Genomic DNA, 18,960 nt, shown 5'->3' with positions numbered 1-18,960 from the left:
CCTTACATCTATGCTGATGAAGAGGATAATAGAGGAAACAAATAAAATACGTAAAGAATTAGAGGAAGATAAAAACAAACAGATCATGGCTATCCATAAAGAAATGGAGGAAGATAAAGACAAGCAGATTAGGGCCATCTGTGAAAAAATACGGGAAGATGCAGCCAAACAGCTTGTGGCCTTCAGAGAAGAAATAATTAAATCACTGAAAGAAATAAAAGAAACAGAGTTGAAGGAACTAAAAGAAAAAGAGGAAAATACAAGCAGACAGGTGAAGGAAGTAAACAAAAAAACTCAAGACCTGAAGATAGAAATAGAAAAATTAAAGAAAACACAAATGGAGGAAATAATGGAGAGGAAAATTTTAGGGAAGAAAACAGGAACTACAGAGGTAAGCATAACCAACAGAATACAAGAAATGGAAGAAAGAATCTCAGGTGTAGAAGATACAATGGAAGAAATCAATGTATCTGTCAAAGAAAATGTTAAATCCAAAAAATTCCTGACACAGACCGTCCAAGAAATCCAAGACAATATGAAAAGACAAACCTAAGAATAATAGCAATAGAGGAAAAAGAAGACTCCCTTCTCCAAGGCCCAGAAAATATTTTCAACAACATCATTGAAGAAAATTTCCCCAAGTTAAAGGAGAAGCCAATAAGAATACATGAGGCCTACAGAACACTCAACAAATTTGATCAGAAAAGAAAATCCTCCCGCCACATAATCAAAACAGTACGTATACAGAACAAAGAAAAAATACTAAAAGCTGCAAGGGAAAAAGGCCAAGTAACATATAACGGCAAACCCATTAGAATCACACCTGACTTTTCAACAGAAACTATGAAAGCCAGAAGGGCCTGGACAGATATCATGCAGACCCTAAGAGAACACAGATGTCAACCCAGGCTACTATACCCTGCAAAACTCTCAGTCCTCGTAGACGGAGAAAACAAGATATTCAATGACAAAAACAAATTTCAACAATATCTACACACAAATCCAGCATTACAGAAGACACTGGAAGGGAAAATACAACCCAAGAAAATTAGCTTCTGTCAAGAAAACACAGGATATAATTAATCTTACTACAGCAAAACAAAAAGCAACCAAGCACACAACCTTATGAACACAGCCAATATCAAAATCAAAGGATCTAACAGCCACTGGTCATTAATCTCTCTCAACATCAATGGACTCAACTCTCCAGTAAAAAGACACAGATTAACAGAATGGATACGTAAACAAAACCCAGCAATCTGTTGCATACAAGAAACACACCTAAGACACAAAGATAGACATTACCTGACGGTAAAAGGTTGGAAGAAGACTTTCCAAGCAAATGGACCCAAGAAACAAGCAGGAGTAGCCATTCTAATATCTGATAAAATAGACTTTCAACCAAAATTAATAAAAAGAGATGAGGAAGGACACTTCATACTCATCAAGGGAAAATTCCACCAGGAAGACATCACAATCCTGAACATCTATGCCCCAAATACAAGAGCACCCACATTTCTAAAAAAAACATTGATAAAATTTAAACCACATATAGATCCCCACACATTGATAGTGGGAGACTTCAACACCCCACTCTCAACAAAGGACAGGTCAACAAAACAGAAATTAAACAAAGAAACAATATCTCTGACAGAGGTCATGAATCAAATGGACCTCACAGACATCTACAGAACTTTACACCCAAACACAAAAGAATTTACCTTCTTCTCAGCACCTCATGGAACCTTCTCCAAAATAGATCATATAGTTGGTCACAAAGCAAGCCTCAACAGATACAAGAAGACTGAAATAATCCCTTGTATCCTGTCTGATCACCATGGAATAAAGCTGGACTTCAACAACAACAGAAATAGCAAAAAGCCTACACACTCATGGAAACTGAACAACTTGTTACTAAATGACAGCTGGGTCAGGGAAGAAATAAAGAAAGAAATTAAAGCCTTTCTAGAACTCAATGAAAATGAAGACACAACATACCCTAACTTGTGGGACACAATGAAAGCAGTGCTAAGAGGAAAGTTCATAGCACTAAGTGCCTTCAAGAAGAAAATCGAGACAGCTCATTCAAGCAACTTAATGGCCCACTTAAAAACCCTAGAAAAAGAAGAAGCAGACACACCAAAAAGGAGTAGACGGCTGGAAATAATCAAACTCAGGGCTGAAATCAATCAATTAGAAACAAATAAAACAATTCAAAGAATCAATGAAACCAAGAGCTGGTTCTTTGAGAAAATCAACAAGATTGACAAACCCTTAGCCAAGCTAACTAAAAGGCAGAGAGACACCACCCAAATCAACAAAATCAAAAATGAAAGGGGGGACATAACTACAGACACTGAGGAAATCCAAACAATCATTAGGACTTACTTCAAAAGTCTATATGCCACTAAATTTGAAAATCTAAATGAAATGGACAATTTTCTTGATCGATTTGACTCACCAAAGCTGAATCAGGACCAGGTAAATCAATTAAAGAGTCCTATATCCCCCAAAGAAATAGAAGCAGTCATCAAAAGTCTCCCATCCAAAAAAAACCCAGGACCAGATGGCTTCAGCACAGAATTCTACCAGACCTTCAAAGAAGAGCTAACTCCAATTCTCTTCACACTATTCCACAAAATAGAAACAGAAGGAACATTACCAAACTCATTCTATGAAGCCACAGTCACCTTGGTACCTAAACCTCACAAAGACTGAACAAAGAAAGAGAATTTCAGGCCAATCTCCCTTATGAACATTGATGCAAAAATACTTAACAAAATACTTGCAAACCGAATCCAAGAACACATCAAAGATATTATCCACTATGACCAAGTAGGCTTCATCCCAGGTATGCAGGGGTGGTTCAATATACGGAAATCCATCAATGTGATCCACCATATTAACAAACTGAAAGAAAAAAACCGCATGATAATTTCCCTAGATGCTGAAAAAGCATTTGACAAAATCCAACATCCATTCATGTTTAAAGTACTGGAGAGATCAGGGATACAAGGCACATATCTAAACATAGTAAAGATATACAGCAAGCCTATAGCCAACATCAAACTGAAAGGAGAGAAACTTAAAGCAATCCCACTGAAATCAGGGACAAGAAAAGGCTGCCCACTGTCTCCATATCTCTTCAACATAGTGCTGGAAGTCCTTGCTAGAGCAATAAGACAGTTGAAGGAGATCAAGGGGATACAGATGGCAAAGGAAGAAGTCAAATTATCACTATTTGCAGATGATATGATAGTATATATGAGTGACCCCAAAAACTCTACCAGGGAACTCCTCCAGCTGATAAACACCTTCAGCAAAGTGGCCAGATACAAAATTAACTCAAAAAAATCAGTAGCACTCCTGTATACAAAAGACAAAAGGGCTGAGAAAGAAATTAGAGAAACAACACCATTCACAATAGCCACAAATGACATAAAGTACCTTGGTGTAACCCTAACCAAGCAAGTCAAAGACTTGTATGAAAAAAATTTCAAGTCTCTGAAGAAAGAATTAGAGGAAGATATGAGAAGATGGAAAGATCTCTCATGCTCATGGCTTTGCAGGATTAACATAGTAAAAATGGCGATCTTACCAAAAGCAATCTACAGATTTAATGCAATTCCCATCAAATTGCCAACACAATTCTTTACAGACCTGGAAAGAAAAATTCTCAACTTCATATGGAATAACAAGAAACCGAGAATTGCTAAAACAATCCTCTACAATAAAAGATCTTCTGGAAGTATCTCCATCCCTGATCTCAAGCTGTACTATAGAGCAACAGTTATAAAAACTGCATGGTACTGGCATAGAAACAGAATGGTGGATCAATGGAATCGAACAGAAGACCCAGAAATAAACCCACACACTTACGGACACCTGATTTTTTACAAAGATGCCAAAACAATACAATGGAAAAAAGATAGCATCTTCAACAAATGGTGCTGGTCCAACTGGATGTCTACATGTAGAAAAATGAAAATAGATCCATCGTTATCACCCTGCACAAAACTGAAGTCCAAGTGGATCAAAGACCTCAACATAAAACCAGACACATTAAATCGGCTAGAAAAAAAAAAAGTGGGGAATACCCTAGAACTCATTGGTACAGGAGAAAACTTCCTGAACAGAACACCAACAGCACAGGCTCTAAGAGCAACAATCAATAAATGGGACCTCATGAAATCGAAAAGCTTCTGTAAAGCAAAGGACACCGTCATCAAAACAAAGTCACTGCCTACAGATTGGGAAAGAATCATCACCAACCCTTTATCTGACAGAGGACTCATATCCAATATATATAAAGAACTAAACAAGCTGAAAAGCAACAAACCAAGTAATCCACTTAAAAAATGGGGAACAGAGCTAAAGAGAGAATTCTCTGCAAAGGAATATCGAATGGCAGAGAAGCACTTAAAGAAATGCTCAACCTCATTAGCCATTAGGGAAATGCAAATCAAAACAACCCTGAGATTTCACCTTACACCCATCAGAATGGCCAAGATGAAAATCTCAAGGGACAACACATGCTGGAGAGGTTGTGGAGAAAGGGGAACCCTTCTCCACTGCTGGTGGGAATGTAAACTGGTACAACCACTCTGGAAATCAATCTGGCGCTTTCTCAGTCAACTAGGAATAGTGCTTCCTCAAGATCCAGCCATACCACTCCTAGGCATATACCCAAAAGAGGCACAAGTACACAAAAAGGACATTTGCTCAACCATGTTTGTAGCAGCTTTATTTGTAATAGCCAGAAGCTGGAAACAACCCAGATGCCCCTCAACTGAAGAATGGATGTAGAAACTGTGGTACATCTATACAATGGAGTATTACTCAGCAAGGAAATCATGAAATTTGCAGGTAAATGTTGGGACCTGGAAAGGATCATCCTGAGTGAGTTGTTCCAGAAGCAAAAAGACACTCACGGTATATACTCACTCATATAAACATACAATATAGAATAAACCCACTAAAATCTGTACATCTAAACAAACTAAGCAAAAGAGAGGACCCTAACTAAAATGTTCAATCCCCATCCTTAAAGGCAAAGAGGATGGACATCAGAAGAAAAAGAACATAGGAAACAACCTCGGAACCTGCTACAGAGGGCCTCTGAAAGCCAGAAGAAAACAGGAAACAACCTTGAAACCTGCCACAGAGGGCCTCTGAAAGCTTCTGCAGTATAGACTGTGAAAGCAGATGCTGAGCCTGATGGCCAACTGATGGGCAGAGTGAATGGAATTTTATGGAAGAAGTGGGAAATAGTAAGAGCTGGAGGGGACGGGAACTCCACAAGCAGAGCAACAGAACAAGATAATTTGAACACAGGGAACTTCCCAGAGACTCATACTCCAACCAAGGACTATTCGTGGAGATGACCTGGAACCCCTGCACAGGTGTAGCCCATGGCAGTTCAGTGTCCAAGTGGGTTACATAGTAATGGGAAGAGGGACTGCCTCTGACATAATCTGATTGGCCTGCTCTTTGATCACTTCCCCCTGAGGGGGGAGCAGCCTTACCAGGCCACAGTAGAGGACAATGCAGCCACTTTTGATGAGAACTGATAGACTAAGATCAGAAAGAAGAGGAGAACCTCCCCTATCAGTGGACTTGGGGAGTGGCATGCATGCAGAAAGGGGAGGGAGGGTGGGATCGGCAGGGGAGGAGGGAGGGGCTTATGGGGGAATACAAAATGAATAAAGTGTAATTAATAAAAAATTAAAAAAAAAAACGTGGGGAAGAGCCTTGAACTCATTGTCACAGGAGACAATGTCCTAAACAGAACACCAACAGGCTCTAAGATCAACCTCATGAAACTGAAAAGCTTCTAAAAGGCAAAGGTGACTGTCATCAGAAAAAAACGACAGCCTAGGGATTGGAAAAGGATCTTCAGCAACCCTATGTCTGACAGAGGGCTAATATCCAGTATATATAAAGAACTAAAGAAGTTAAACAGCACAAATCAAGTAAACCAATTAAAATATGGGGTACAGAGCTAAACAGAGACTTCTCAATAGAGAATATCGAATGGCAGAGAAACACTTAGAGAAATGCTCAATGCCCTTAGTCATCAGGGAAATGCAAATCAAAACGACACTGAGATTTCACCTCACATCCATCAGAATGGCAAAGATCAAAAACTCAAGTGACAACACATGCTGGAGAGGCTGTGGAGAAAGGTAAACACTCCTATACTGCTGGTGGGAATGTAAACTTGTACAACCACTTTGGAAATCAATCTCGTGCTTTCTCAGACAAATAGGAATAATGCTACCTTAAGACCCATCTGTACCACTCCTAGGCATATATCCAAAATATGTTCAAGTATACAAAAGGACATTTGCTCAACCATGTTTATAGCAGCTTTATTTGTAATAGCCAAAAGCTGGAAATAGCCCAGATGCCCCTCAGTTGAGGAATAGATACAGAAATTGTGGTACATTTACACAATGGATACTACTCAGCAATTAAAAACAAGGAAATCATGAAATTTGCAGACAAATGGTAAGATCAAGAAAAGATCATCCTGAGTGAGGTATCCCAGAAGCAGAAACACACACACGGTATATACTCACTTATAAGTGGATATTAGACATATAATATAGGATAATCGTGCTAAAATCTGTACACCTAAGGAAGCTAAGCAAGAAGGAGGACCTTGGGTAAGATGCTCAATCTTCATTCAGAAAGGAAAATGAGACAGTCATTGGAAGATGGAGAAAACAGGGAACAGAGTAGGAGCCTACCACAGATGGCCTCTGAAAGACTTCGCCCAGCAGGGTATCAACGTTTATGCTGAGATGCATAGCCAAATTCTTGGCAGAGTGCGGGGAATCTTAAGAAAGAAGGGGGATACAGAAAGATCTGGAGGGAATAGGAGCTCCACAAATGGAGCAACAGAACCAAAAAGTCTGGGTACAGGGGTATTTTCTGAGACAGATACTCCAAGCAAGAACCATGCATGGAGATAACCTAGAACCCCTACACAGAAGTAGCCCAAGGCATCTCAGTATCAAAAAGGGTTCCCCAATAATAGCACCAGGGACCATCTCTGACATGAACTCATGGGCTGGCTCTTGGATCACCTCAACCTGAGGGGAGAGCAGCCTTGCCAGGCCACAGAGAAAGACAAAGAAGACCTGATAGACTTCAGGTCAGATGGAAGGGGAGGAAGACCTCCCCTATCATTGGACTGGGGGAAAGCATAGGAGAAGAAGAAGAAGGGAAGGATTGGGAGGGTATGAGAGAGGGGGCTACAGCTAGGATAAAAAGTGAATAAACTGTAATTAATAAAAGTATAAAAATTGTTTAAAACAAATCTTTGTGCTGACAGTGCCCATGCCTCATAGACACCTGTGTGTAACCACCATCTCCAGTTTCACCACACAGAGTATGCCCCCAGGCCAATGGCACTGCTTTTCAATGCATGCCCAAGCTTAGCAATGGTTGTACATACCTGGAATTCCAGGCTTGGAAGATAGAGGAAGGAAGACTGGAGATTAAGCTACAGATTGTCCTCAGCTACACAGTGGATGCTAGCCTAGAGGACATCAGATAGTGTCTTTTAAAATGAAAGAGAGTCTAACTGAATACATAGTCACATCCTGATACATTCAGCTGGCTCAAGAATTCTGGGTGTAAGGACCACACATGGACATAACCTAGAACCCCTACACAGATGTAGCCCATGGTAGCTCAGTGTCCAAGTGGGTCACCTAGTAAGGGGAACAGGGACTGTCTCTGACAAGAACTCAGTGGCTGGCTCTTTGATCACCTCTACCTAAGGAGGGAGCAAACCCTACTAGGCCACAGAGGAAGACAATGAAGCCAGTCATGATAAGACCTGATAGGCTAGCGTCAGAGGGAAGGGGAAGAGGACTTCCCCTATCGGTGGACTGGGAGAAGGGCATATGAGGAGACAAGGGAGGGGGACGCAGCTGAGATACAAAATCAATAAATTGTAATTAATAAAAAAAATAATTTAAAGAAAAGAATTCTGGGTGTGACTACAAATAAGTATCCATTTTTATTAGATCCTCAATTAATTCTGATGCACAAGTTTGAACACTATGCTAATCCATTTAAAAATACACCAAATTCAATATATGTGTGTATATGTGCTTGTATATATTTTTTTTTCAAGAAAACTGTTAATATTTGCCCTTTGGAGCATATAGTATATTGATGGTATATGAACAATGATGTAACTTTTATTTATAAGGAGTGTCTATCTTGACCTCTTCAATTCACTAGATGTCTTCAACTATAATCTCTAATGCAGATTTGTTTAATAATGTAATATCTGAAATCATGAGTTCTTAAAATCACAGTAATCATCCTAAAACTGTGGTTATTACTCTATAAAATAACAAAAAAGATTTAGGTTTTGTTCTTTAGACAAATGCTAATGTATCTATAATGTTTCAGCTATTATATGTCATGGATATTAACTTGTGAGACTATTTCGGGCAACATCATTCCACATGAACACTGGTATACACTACTGAGCCTGGGTGCACAGCGAGCTATACCACCTAGGTTTTTGTAAAGGAACTTTTACTCGCTTGATTTAATTGTCATCTCAGAGGTTTACTACCTCCATGTGTTAACCTAGGCCTAGTCCTGGAAGCTTCTAGCCTCCATACAATCTAACCTAAGCCTAGAATGTTTTCAGTCTCTGAGACTTACTTCTGAATGAGCTCGCCCTTTCTAGTTCTGTCTGAGCTCTGGCTGACTGGCTCACTCAGCTGATCTGGCTCAAACCCCTCTCCAAGCTGACTGATTCAATCTGGCTTTTCTCAATTTCTCACTGAATGGTTGTGCTTGGCCTCAAACTTACTCTAATAATCTAATTTAATCTTCTAATCTTCTGGCTCCTGATCATTCTGTCTTCACCTGTGTCTAGTTTGTTTTCTCTCCAACCTCTCTCTCTGTAAAACTCTCTTGATAAAAACTGCCTCTGAATTCCATGAAATGAACTGTCATGAACTCATCTCCACTGCACTGACCCTCAACTCACTGAGTCTCAACTGCCTGAACAGAACTGATTAGAACTCAGAGATCTGCATGCCTCTCTCTCCTGAGTGCTGGAATTAAAGGCATGTACCAAAATGACTGAACATAAGCTTTTCTTTACTTGAAACTTGCTCTATTCCAGGCTGACCTTGAACTCAGAGACTTGCTTGCCTGTCTCCTGAGATAAAAGGCATGTGTGTATTCAGTGTTGCTGTGCTAAAATCAGATGTTTCTACAACTCCAGAGTCATATAACAATGCATTTTACAGGACACAACGCCATCACTATGGTGTGTACCACTGTAGCTAGGTAAATATACTTTAAATGTATTTTTAAATACATTCTTGCCTTCATGTTTCTCCCTTTACTAATTAAACATTATGACATCCAAATCAAACTTATTCTAAGTTAAAATCCTCCAAAAAGAGCTCCTTCTATATTTGCCTAAAAGTGGCTATGGAAAAGATATGACAAGGGACCACTGAGATGTTTTACTGGTTAAAGGCAATTGACACCAAGCCTTATGACCTGAATTCAATCCCTTGATCCTCAAAATCCACCTGGTAGAAGGATAGAATCGACTTCTGCAAGGTGACCTCCACAAGTGTTAACCTCCACAAGTGCAAGATGTGACCTGTGTGTATGCACACAGACATGCATACTTATATACATACATACACGTACATAAATGTAAATTGTGTGTGAGACCAAACTGGCCACACATAACTGAATAATGAATAAACATGAGGAAAACAGTTTAACAAAGCAATATCAAAATATTATTGCTATAGTTCTGCATTTTTTACATTGACCTGCACCTTAAAACCCAGTTTTTGTTAACAAAACTGGGTGGGTAAAAAACTATAAATTGGAAAGTAAACCAATCAGCTCAAATAAGGTAATCAAAGATGTAGCTTTTACTTCTCAACAATTAGAGTAATATAAGTGAAGGGATGCTCTGGGAATCAAAAACTTAAGAGAGAAGGAGATATACTGGAACAAAGTACAATGACATCTCTGTGTGTGTGAGAGTCTAATTAAGGATGGAAGTAAAATCAAATCAGATCTGTATTTTAAAACAATGGAAATGCGAAGAAATATAGAAACAGAACGTGAAACAAGATAAAAGAGACTAAACACACAAAAAGTCAAAGGGCTTCAGACTGAATGCAAAGCTGATATTTTAAAAAGATCCATAGAATACAAAGTGGTGAGGGTAAAATAAAAGGAAAGTGGGTGCTGGAGATTGGCTCATTGGTTAAGAGCACTGTCTACTCTTCCAAAGGTCCCAAGTTCAATTTCCAGCACCCACATGGTAGCTCATAACTGTCTGTAACTCCAGTTCCAAAGGAACTGACACCTTCACTCCAATGTACATAAAATAAAATTTTAAATATCAAAATTATTTTTAAAAAGAAAAAAGGAAAGGAAAAGGGAAATATAGGAAGGACAGTAACAAAGAAGCAGTGTTGGAATTATAGTATCAATTGAAGGGCATTTAGTGCTGAGGAATTACATAAGGCAAACAGGATCACATTCCTTGGCATCACATCAGAAGTCATAAATGCAAAAGATGGCCAGAGTTGTCCTTAAGTACACACTGCAGGTGTTTGTACATTTTCAGTAAGTCAGCAAGTTCCAGTGCACAACCTCCATTTCGACAAATCAAGTAAACAAAATATAAGCCATGACAATGCTGTAAAAAAAATGCCTAATGAGACCAATCTAATGGCAATTACCTGGTGCAAATCAGGTAAATTATGCACCCCACAAACAAAACATTACATCTCAAAATCTCCCAGCCATTTATGTTAGAAAGAAATAAAACTATCATTAGAAACAATTTAAAGATAACAAAATGAAAGTATGACTTATAAAAGAATATGATATCAATGAGGCACTGAAAGAAAAATCCACAAACACTTTAAATAGTAACCATAAGGTATCAAAATCAGTTAACTGAATACCTGGGAAAAAAAGCAACAGCTCTTAGAACCTTCCTGTGGCCGTGCTAACATTTTCCTGTGGCCGCCTCCGGGACTACATTCCACAGCTTCAGTCTGAGTCCAGCCCAGGAGGAAGAAAAAAAAGACAAAACACCAAAACATTAATTATCTTGTCTTGCTCGGCATCCACCTTGAAACCAGCAAAAATTTATTACAGTAAACCTTAGCCATGAGGGAAATCGTGCACATCCGGGCCAGACAGTGTGGCAACCAGATCGGTTCTGGGGTGTGCTCAGCAATAAGCATGGCAGAGGCACCACCAGTACCTACCACAGGTAGGTGGTAGGAGACAGCAACCTACAGCTGGACTGGATCTCTGTGTACTACAGTAAAGCCACAGGTGGCAAGTATGTCCCTTGAGCTTTCTTGGTGGACCTAGAACCCAGGACCATGGACTCTGTTTGGTCAGGTCCTTTTGGAAACTTTGTTTTTGGTCAGTCTGGGGCAGGCAACAACCGGGCCAAGGGCCACTACACCAAAGGCACTGAGCTGGTCGACTCGGTCCTGGACGTGGTGCTGAAGGAGGCAGAGAGCTGAGACTGCCTGTAAGGCTTCCAGCTGACCCACTAGCTGGGTGGAGGCACAGGCTCCGGCATGGGCACGCTGCTCAGCAGCAAGATCCAAGAAGAGTATCCTGACAGCATCATGAACTGCTTCAGCGTGGTGCCCTCACCCAGTGTCCAACACCGTGGTTGAGCCCTACATTGCCACCCTGTCTGTCCACCAGCTGGTGGGCAACACAGACCAGACCTACTGCATCAACGAGGCCCTCTATGACATCTGCTTCCTCACCCTCAAGCTCACCACACCGACCTACAGGGACCTGAACCACCTTGAGTCGGCCAGCATGAGCGGCATCACCACCTGCCCCACTTCCCAGGCCAGCTCAAGGCTGACCTCCGCAAGGTGGCCATCGACCTGGTGCCCTTCCCGAGTCTCCACGTCTTCACGCCTGGCTTTGCCGCTCTCACCAGCAGCGGAAGCCAGTAGTACCAGGCCCTCACCATGCCTGAACTCACTCAGCAGGTCTTCGATGCCAAGAACTTGATGGCTACCTGTGAACCACGCCAAGGCCGGTTCCTCACCGTGGCAGCTGTCTTCCGTGAACAGATGTCCATGAAGGAGGTGGACGAGCAAGTGCTCAGTGTGCAGAACGAGAAGAGCAGTTACTTCTTGGAGTTGGTCCCCAACAACGGCTGTCTGTGACACCCCTCCGCGCGGTCTCAAGATGGCAGTCACCTTCACCGGAAACTGCAGTGCCAACCAGGAGCTGCTCAAGAGCATCTCGGAGCAGTTGCTGGCCATGTTCCACCGGAAAGCCTTCCTCCAGTGGTACTCGGGCGAGGGCATAGACGAGATGGAGTTCACCAAAACCAAGAGCTACATGAATTACCTCGTCCCCGAGTATCAGCAGTGCCAGGATGCCACTGCGGAGGAGGAAGAAGATTTGGGGGAGGAACCAGAAGGAGAGGCCTAAGGCAGAGAGTTCCGAGTCACCTCAGGCTGCTCAGTTCCCTCTGCTTCCTCCCCCTGCTCGTTTTCCTCCTTCAGAGTTTCTCTCTTCAGCCTCTGTCCTGGTTTGTGGTGGTGGTGGTTGTTGTTGTTGTTGTTGTTGTTGTTGTTGTTGTTTTATTGCGGGTTTAATGGTGTCTGGCTCTTAATATGTGCTCAATAAATATTTGTTTGTAGAATGTCTCCTTTCTCTTTCCACTCTGACAAACCTAGATTTCTGCCGTTCTGTGCTTTGCCCTCTTATTTTTACCTGGTAACCATTCTTCATTAACTGTCCAGTTAACACTCTCCCACCATCTTCTCAAAGAACCTGAACTCTGTTCCAGACCCTATATAGAACCAGTCCAGCACTAAGAACCCAGACAGTAGCTGCCACCGTAAAAAGCTAAGTAGTGGATGGGGAAAGGAGAGTAGAGTGTTAATAAGTAGAGGTCACTAGGAAGAGAGGGGTGGGTTTTCCAGTCAAGACCATTTAGAGGACAATCAACTGAGGCTGTCAGTCAACTGGTTTTTGGTTTTGTTTTTGTTTTTTCCTGCTTCATCTCTCAGCCTCATGATAGGAATTAACAGTACTATCTCTGTTTATAGCCTCCCAGTTGTCCTGAGCCAAAGCTGCCATTGGAGCTGTCTTGCCCCCATTGTTTCTCCCTTCTCCAATACATGTGGCAAAGTGGGTGGTGGTGGGCAGAGCCTTGGTCTCTGAATGTCCAGAAACTGCCCAGGTCACTTAAACTCTAAACTTGGAAAGGTATGCTACCACCTGGTGCTTGGGAGACTCCCCAGAGGGGAGGTGACATCTTTGCTTCTGCCATTTTCCTTCTGCCCTTGGTTTGGTCACACCTTTCTACCTTTCTATTTTGTATTGAATTTGCTGCTTTTTTCGTATTGAAAAGATGACATTGCCCCAAAAGCCAAAAAATAAATGGGAATTCGAAGAAAAAAAAAAAAAAGAAGCAATAAAACAAGTTAAGGATAAGCATGAGAAAGACACTAATGAAAAAGGACAGTAAGAAAACTGGAACCATGCTGTAATCCCAGCACACAGGAGGCAGAGGCAGATGGATCTCTGTGAGTTCAAAGCCAGCCCAATCTACAAAGCAAGTACAGGATACCCAAGGCTACACAGAGAAACCCTGTCTCAAAAAATCCACAAAAAGAAAAAAGAAAGAGAAAAAAGATGGAAAAAAAGCTGAAAACATTAAAGTTGATAAATAAGCCCCAAAAGATGGCCTTCAGAAAGAACCAATGACAGCTTTCTTTCTTTAATAATTTAATAGATGCATGCAATGTTTTTACAGCATATTCACCCCTACTACCTCCTCCCACCGCCTCTGGATTCCCACACCTATTTAATTTTGTGCCTTTTTTTTAATAATCCACTGGACACAATGTTTCCTACATGCCATGGGTTTGGGAGAGTCTCTTAGAGACCCATTCTCTCAAAAAAAAAAATTTTTTTAAACATTTGAAAGGTCTTTACAAATAAAAGATATAACACACACACACACACACACACACACACACACACACACACATCTGACCAATTACTCTGCAAAATTCTAACTACCAGTGCCTGGATATAGGTTAAATGCACTAAATTCACCCCCAGAAAACTGCTTTGAATTTGAGGAGAGGTAAAACAAGACATTAGGGAATTCAGAGTTGATCTCCAACAGCAGCAAACAGGAAGTGCAAGGCCTGCCTAGGAGGCATCACATGAGAGCAGGTGGTTTTCTGTGACTTTCACATATTTTACTGTAGCACTCTGCAGTCTTGTCCACCAGGGTCAGAGGAGCCTAGAATGAAGAGCTTCCTGGCCTTTTATCCCCAAACACACTAGAAGATGGAAAAACAGCAGGAACTCCACAAGTCCACAGTGGATCACTGTGCTAGCTCTAGGGCTGTGCCTTCATGTGCACTGCAGGGTCTAAGAGTTCTATTTGTTCCCACTCAGGGGACTTCAGGAAAAGGCATGCTGTCATCTTCCATGGAGCAATACCTATAGCACTCTTCATTTTAATTGATTCATTCCACTCATTCAAAAAAAGAATGATGAGCAGCTCAGGCCTTTAATCCCAGGGCTCCAGGAGGGAGAGGTGCAAGGATCTCAGTGAGTTCAAGGCCAGCCTGCTGGTCTACAAAGGGAGCCCAAGACAGTCAGGCTACACAGAGAAACCCTGCCTCAAAGAAAAATCAGACTCTTCGATGAAAAACACTGTATCAAACCCTAATAATTCAAGAATTAGGGGTAAGAATGCTTGCTCTTAATAGGAACAGTGCATTTTCATGGGAAAGATAGACAAAATGGGAAAATACATAGGTTATAATGCTGACTACATGTGGGGACCTATGAAAGGAGGCCATGGAGGTCAGGAAATTTCACTGAGACAGTATTTCCAAGAATAAATGTGTGGGGCTAGCAAGACAGCTCAGCAGGTAAAGGCATTTGCCACCAAACTTGGTGACCTGAATTCAACCTGAGTTTGAATCCTGACACCTATATGATGTAAGGAAAGAACCAGCTCCCAAGAGTTGATGTCTGCATGTGTACATACCTACACACAGAGTCACACAAGATAAACAACATAAAAACAACAAATGTTTTTAAGAATGAGTGTGTCAGTGGTAAAATAATGGCACGTTCATCTCTGGGTTAACCAATGGCTGACTGTCTAGTTAGACTTAAGGCCCACTCAACATACTACTTCCATAGACCTAGCCAAGTACCCACAGCTGGAGAGGTCATAGGTCAAGAGGAGAATGTACATCTGCCAGTTTCCTAAACTTATACAATTTCTGTTTCCTTTTACCAACAGGAGTGTAGCTCTGACCACCCTCACCCCTGTCAAAGAAGCTTCTTCTTGCTACATGTGGACACAATTGCGGAGACCCACAACTGGTCAAAATACAAAGAATAAGTGATCTTGGGATGCCCAACTCCAACTGTTACTGGCAACTCAACACCTACACCTAAAGCTCAGAGAATATCACAGAACAGAGGGAGAAAAGATTATAAGAGCCTGAGGCTCAGGAAGCCTGTGGAGAGGGGACACACTCTGGACCAAACACGGAATATTGAAGGAGCTACCAAAAAATTTAAAATGAGCATACAGACACTGGGCAGAGGGATGATTAGTAAATTTATGAAGGCAACATCAAGGTAAAATCCATAAGAGTCACCAAGGCATCTGGGCTGATGTCTCCTGGCATGTCATTGAGAGAAAAACAATAGAGTATAGGGTGACAGTCTGATGAAGGCAGCTAGCCCGACACCAAATGCAACGGCCTCCTAGGCAGAAGCCACAGAGGACCTGATCCCTGTGCAAACAGGAATTTTGGTTACTATCAGGAGAAAGGGGAAGGGAGGGGCATGTGTTTCTGGGCAAACATCCTGCTGATAGCCCAGGTCATTCACAAAGTATGATAAGCTGACTATCTCAAGGCAATCCTCAGCACACAGAGCATACACGTGCAATCAGTCTACATTTGTCAGTCACTGCTAAAGGCATTATCAGTTTGCCCTTTGTAGTTCATCTGTGTGACTCTCCTGATGACAGTATAATCTGTGGACATTACAGCTTGCCAGTCATCAAAGCATTCTTAAGATCCTGAAACCTTTATTTCCTTCTCTGTAAAAGGCAGGCAACAATGCAGTGTAGCTCACATGCAATGAACTCAGAACAAGGCTTCCTGTTACCATAAGGACAGATAGTATTAACAAGGCATTTCTTACAGGCTGGGCAGTGTTCTGTTCCAGCTCTCAGCCAGTCAACTCACACACCTGTGTAGATCTGTGATTCTCCCCATCATGCACAGAAAGAATCAGGCCCAGAGAAGTTATGGAATGTGCCCAGATTTACCTCAGGCAGCAAAGCAGAGCCTGGGACCCACTGGGTGTCCCAGACTTCCTGCTGCCTGTGTAACTTCACATTCCTGTGTAAAGGTAGCACGAATGGGATTTCTCCTTAAAAGGGATGGCCTGTACTGTTTCCCCTCTTTTCTGGGTAAAGATACATTTCATAATACTTTTTTTTTCTTGTTTAAAATTGGTAATGCATTTTATTATAAAATACTGAGTGGATGAGACATACAAGAATTGTGAACATATAAACCTGATTGGATATGGTAAGCATATCCAAGGGAAATGTCTGATCCCAGACTACTAAATCAAACTTAATCATAATAGAGTTGTAGTCTATTCCTGTTAGAATTAGAACTCTTCGTCTTTTAAATGCCCTGCATACACATTAAAATGCATGACCATCTATATTTGAAGACAGTTGTTACATTTATTATTGTTTTTGAAAATATTCACTAAGTAATATACATGGTTCTCATGAGCTGGAGGTAGAGAGAGGTGGGGGAGTAGAGAGAGGAAGTTTCATGATGGAGTACCAGGCTTCTACAAAATTGTAGGGAGGGTCTCCTCCTCCTCTTCCTCCTCCTCCCTCTCCTCCTCCTCTTCCTCCTTTCCTCTCTCCATCCCTTCCCTCCTCCTTCTCCCCTCCTCCTCACCCTCCTCATTCTTTTTCTTTCAGGAACAAGTGTTCTCAGCACATTTGTCCTGGGAAAGGTCATTCCTTAAATGGTGTATAGATAGTTGGATAGTTAAAATGAACTTCCACAAATGAGTCATTTATTCTTTTCTTAATGACAAGGCAAGCCTCAAATGGAGGAATCAAATCATTATTGAAAAAGAAAAACAAACTAAAAAACAGACAAACAAAAAATTGGATTTCAAAATACAGAGAAACAATATTCTGGATGATCCTGGTTTTCATATTTTATTTAACTATCATAAGAAAGACTAAAAAGCTACTAGTATCCTCCAATCCTGATAATACTTTTTAAATATTTATTATTTTTCTTTATGTATATGAGTATTCTGACTGCAGGTATGTATGTACACCACATGTGTGCCTGGTGTCTGCAGATGCCAGAAGAAGGCACGGATCCCCTTGAACTGGAATTACAGTTTTTAGCTGCTGTGTGTGCACTGGAAACTGAACACAGGTCGCCTCTAAGAGCAGCAACTATTCTTAAGTACAGAGTCATCTCTCCAAGCCTTAGAAATACTTTTTAAAAAAATGCTTAAGGGCTGAAAATGTAGGTCAGTTGGCAAAGTGTTTACTTAGCATGTGAGAAGTACTGGGTTCAGTTCCTAGCACTACATAAACCCACTGCAATCACAAACACACACACTCAAACACACATGCACACACACAGAGGCAAACACAGTCTCATTTCAGAGGTAGAGGCACCTGGATCAGAAATTCATAGTTATGCTAGGCAACACAGTGGACTGAGGCCATCCCAGACTACTTGAGACATTGTCTTTAGAAAACAGTTCTGGGGGGCAGAGACATGGTCAGCAGTTGAGAGCACTCGCTGCCCCTGCAGAGGAGCTGGATTCAGTTCCCAGAACCCCACACAGGATCGCTCACAATCACCTGTGACTTCAACTCCTTTGTGTCTGATGCTGCTAACCTCTGTGCTCACCTGCACTCAGGTGCAAATACCCGGATGCATCATACAAACACATGCATATAATGAATAATAAAATAAATCCTTTTATTTAAATTCTCTATACAAACTACTATTCAAACTGCATCCAGCCAATATCTAGGAACTGCTGATCAGAAATAGCTGAGCTTCTCACTCTTCTCAACATTTAACGAAATTGCTTACCTGTCCCGAAGCCCTCCACTTCCGTGGGACATAGGAACTGAGCAGCTTTGAACTGTAAAAATTGTCCGCTAAATGTAACTTTCTCACATTCCCTGCTGTGGCTGACTTTTACTAAATTAGGAGTACAGTCATGTCTTAAATGTATATTCAGGTTGTAAAGAAAATGGAAATGTAGCCAATATGTTAAGCATTCTATGTAAAGATGTAGGTCAAGCTATGGACACATCTGGAGATGCAAGGACCTTCATCTCCACACAGGCTTCCCTGTGCTGTGGGCTCACAACCGCCGCTTTTAAAGTGAATTGAGTCACAGAGAAAACTAAAGGCTTCATGAACTTACCATTTTCCTTTGGGAACAAAGATTTTGAAAGCTTTTCACTTATGACAGAGAGCTAAAGTTTTTTCCCATTATGTACACTTTCTGCAACTCCATTTTACTTTTAGGGACCAATTATTTAATGCAGAAACAGATACCAGCTTTCAAAAATCAAAGATTAGCAAAGCATGAACATTCATAAGGTGAAAATCACAAAAATTGTTAGAAAAAAAATCAAATTTTAAAGTAGAGTCCAATTTCCCACTATGCCGTAGCTACAGCCGCCTAGTGGAGCAAATGTGCTAGTGCAGTCAAGCTGCCTTAGAAGGTTTAAAGAACAGGTCATTCTGAACTGTTTTCTTTCTTTTTTTTTTTTTTTTTCATTTCTTTTTTTTTTTTTTTTGAATTTTATTTTTT

The 18,960-nt window shown here is 41.2% G+C and overlaps 1 pseudogene; it reads left to right on the top strand.

Moving 5' to 3' along the window:
• The first annotated feature begins 11,196 nt into the window (after nucleotides 1–11,196).
• On the top strand, nucleotides 11,197–12,504 carry LOC129667707 (tubulin beta chain-like; annotated as a pseudogene).
• The last annotated feature ends 6,456 nt before the right edge of the window (nucleotides 12,505–18,960 follow it).

The sequence above is a fragment of the Psammomys obesus genome, unplaced genomic scaffold (assembly GCF_907164565.1).
Source record: "Psammomys obesus unplaced genomic scaffold, mPsaObe1.curated_primary_1811, whole genome shotgun sequence".
Classification (NCBI taxonomy): Eukaryota; Metazoa; Chordata; class Mammalia; order Rodentia; family Muridae; genus Psammomys; species Psammomys obesus.
Note: the sequence above shows the minus strand (reverse complement) of the source record. Positions and strands in the feature narration are given on the sequence as shown.